Genomic DNA, 3,771 nt, shown 5'->3' with positions numbered 1-3,771 from the left:
GCGTATTAAGCAGAAAATATGTAAATCAAAGGCACGCATGGCAGCTTTGTTTAAAATAAACTTATAACAAAAATCAATACACATTGAGAGTGTTTCTGTGTACATCAGTCGACGAGAGCACTTTCGTGAGCATAGGTTAATGTTCCTTGATTTAGCCTATACAGTCATTTCCGCCCGATGAATTTTGTGCACTTTTGGTCGCCTAGGAAGATCGAAGGGCCTCTTCTCGCAGGGTATCTGAAGATCAAAGATGGTTCATAGGTGTTACAAGGAGTAGTAAGCGACCGTAACGAATTGAATCCTACAATATTAATTCCTTGTGCCTTTTAGAAAAAACGTTGGCCGATTTCGATACCAAATACTCGATATAATCGATACTGAGGTTTCCTTGAAAAAATATCGATACTTGCTAGGAATATCGGCGGTTTCGATCCCTTTCGATACTAGTCACGTGACTGCTCACTTCACGTGCTCGAAGGAAGTACAGAAAATTGAAGTTGAAATGCAGTTGCTATGGCCGTGTTTTTTTTTTGTTCAATGTTTTCCGACCATTGAGTCTTTTTTGAGTGCTGGTGATAAAGTCATCGGTATCGATATCATATCGAAAAAAGGCCAAATATCGGTAAATATCGTACTCGTATCAGATCAGTTTAAAAAGACTCTTATTGGCCCACCCTTATTAAACAATACAAAAACAAATATGAACTTGACATGATCTTCTTCTTGATGTGGTAGGAGTATTCTTCAAACGGGAAGAGATAGCCAGCCCCCTCCCCCCCTTCCCTACCCCAGCGCTCTATTATTGGGGGTTAGATGCTTTAATAAAGCCTCACAAATTTGATAATTGAAACGAAATTATGATGCCAGTGATCCCAGACACAAAAAATCGTTTTCAATCGTACCTGCAGCGCCGATAAACACACGTAAAAGCGGCCCTGATAATATGGGTTCGAGTTCGTGTTAATAAGAAGCCATAGTCCTCTCAATCCTAAAGAGGGACTCCTCGATAACGTTTTCATGAAGCACTTTTTTCACATAACACACATTATACCTGCTGACAGCTTATAATAAATACATGTTGGTTGTTTTTCTCGACTACTTATGAAGGAAACTGGAACATGTACAAGACAAGAGTCTACTGCGCGTAACGGCCTCAAAATGGAGTTACATCAAATCTTTAGACAGTTAAAAAAAAAAGAACCAGGAACCAGCTACATAAATCATCTTCAGATAAGTGGGAATTTTCTGCAGCAGTTCCCAGTCTTCCAAATGATTTTCTCGCGCTTTTTTTGTAATCCCCGTTCTCAGTAAACCGCCTTCAGCCAAGTGATCCAATATGGCACTCGAGACAGTCGTTCAGAACACAGGGAACGGTTGAAAACGACTCCCACTTTTATATCTTAAGATGCTTTACGCAACCGGGTCCAGGAAAAGGAAAACACTGGAAAGCCACCATGAATTGACCCGCATCATCCGATGTCAGTTGGTGGCATTAGACATTTTATTCATTGAAATGAAGCCCTGCCGCTGTTTTAAGTTTGGAGAGAGAGCCAGGGACGGAGGAACGCTTATTGGAGTAAGGGGCACTTATTTACATTTCGAATAGGGATGCTTATCAGATCTAGGGCACTTATTGTAAGGACCACTCTAAATCCAATCTTTACATGTACAGTAGCTGTAATCAAAAATCGGTCATGAAATCAAGGTTCAATAACAGTTACATTCCATGCGTGTGCTATTTCATGTGAGTGGCCAAAAAATGCGAGAGAAATATTTATCTTTATCCATGCTCGGTAGCAGGCGTAAATCAGACTGGATTTGGGAGAAAATTAATTTAAAGGTAAGATCATTGGAACATCGCCAGTGTAATTGTGTGGTACTTCCTCCCACAATCAATGTTGTACGCTAAATTTTAAAAACAACTCGGAGGTTTGTGTTAATCAGCACTGGAGTTCTGCGAGAGGGGGAGGTCTTCCTGTGGACAGTGGTATCGATAGTGGTCATGCATCGTTTTTGTTTTTCTGAGCTTCTCTCCATCTTGTATTATGAAACATCATTGACAATGAAACATCATTGACGATAGCAAACTCTAAATTTGAATTTACTTTTGCATTCTACGTACTTGAGGCAAATATTGTCCATGCGTTACCATGGACTGATAAACCGCATTCATCGATTTGAATGGTTATTACACATCAAGAGTTACAGCATTCATACTGACGTTGAAATGTTTCGAATCCACGAGACACGTTGTAATAAACATCTAGGTAATCAGGAAATAACTTCTCAATTAACTTTTACGTCAATCTATGGCCACAGAACAACAACAACAAGAACAATTTATTATGAGAAAAGACAAATTACAATTTTACATACCCACAATTAGCAAGGGCTATTCGAGGTGGGTAGCATTTACAGTTGTTTGCACGCCCAAAAGGAACAGAAAATGAACAGCACAAAAATAGAAATGATTCATTAAACAAAGAAAAAGGGAATTAAATAAGAAAATAAATGAATAAATAAATCACAATAAATGACTAATTATTATTTAGAAACTTATTTAAATGCAAGCTAACTAAGTAGTGACATAAGATTGAAACGAGTTACAGCGTTTATATCAACATACACCTCCTCAGTCTCCAGAACCTTTAAAAGCAATTCATGCAGTTTATGTATAAATAACGGAACCACTACAACGGATTTGCTCCATAGCTCTCACCTGAATGGGTTTACGTCTTGATTTCGTTCACAAACTTTAAAACCACATGATAACTGATAACTTTGTTAACGTGTCTAAACTTACCTAGTTTACAATCGTAAACTAATTTGTGACACTTAGCTTAACATTTAAATGTATTAATAGACAAAATAATGATAATAACAAAATATCTCAGTGAAAACATGTTTAAAAATAAAATAAAAGTTAGAATTCTACTAATTATAATATTTACAATAAAATCAATTAATTTATTGTGACATAAGAAACATGATAAAATTTGAAATCGTCAAAATTTGGTTTTCTCACATTTTTCTTGAAAATGTTAATGGACGTCGAATTTCTAATGCTTTTGCTTATTTTATTCCACGGGATAGGTCCAATATCATCTTCGAATGTTCTTTCCTTATGTTACAGTGTTGAATTAAGGCATTAGAAAATCTAAAATTCTAACATTATAACCATGCGTGTTTTTCGTAAAAAAGAAAAAAAACAATCTTGAATATATGAGGGACAAAGTCCGTTCTTCACTTTATACATTAGTATTGCGATGCCCTGTAGTCTTCTAGTTCGTAATGTGGGTAACTTTGCCATGTCCAGAAGCTACAGTCACTAACCTTGACTCTTTGTTTCTGCCTCTGAGAAGTAAAAGGCTTTTAATTGATCGTGAACTATTGCGTTTCAGGGGCGCATGTGTTTTAAGTCTATTTTAGTCCCCGTTGTAAGTTTGTATTGTACTGTAAAGACCAATATTCAACAAGAGATAATTTGGAATTCTTTTAGTTCTTTCGTCTCTCGCCATTGGATTTTTTCAGAAAAGTATATCGGCTGCAGTTCACAAACGATCCAGCACTGGGTTGTCGTTAATTGTCTATAATTTAATCAACTAGCTCACTCTGCAGAACAAAAGTTCCTTGCATTCCTTAGTTTCATGTACTGCATTTTACTCGTCTAAGTGGTTGTTAAAAGTCCAATATTCCTGACGGTTATTGTTGTTAATAGCCTCGGGATGTTATGATATAGCCATGATATCAAATTCAACAAACGACAACCAA

General features: G+C 36.8%; 1 protein-coding gene across 1 annotated transcript in view; it reads left to right on the top strand.

Annotated features, from left to right (window-relative positions):
- The window catches only part of LOC146463004 (peroxidasin homolog), an 11,518-nt gene extending 11,489 nt beyond the window's left edge, over nt 1-29 (top strand). Inside the window, exon 8 of the mRNA XM_085084942.1 lies at nt 1-29. This exon is cut by the window's left edge and continues 1,075 nt beyond it. The gene's annotated coding sequence lies outside the window, so the exon portion shown is untranslated.
- Nucleotides 30-3,771: the final 3,742 nt, after the last annotated feature.

Source organism: Pavona decussata, unplaced genomic scaffold, assembly GCF_977016875.1.
Source record: "Pavona decussata unplaced genomic scaffold, jaPavDecu1.1 SCAFFOLD_182, whole genome shotgun sequence".
NCBI lineage: Eukaryota > Metazoa > Cnidaria > Anthozoa > Scleractinia > Agariciidae > Pavona > Pavona decussata.
This window is presented reverse-complemented; position numbering and strand designations above follow the sequence as displayed.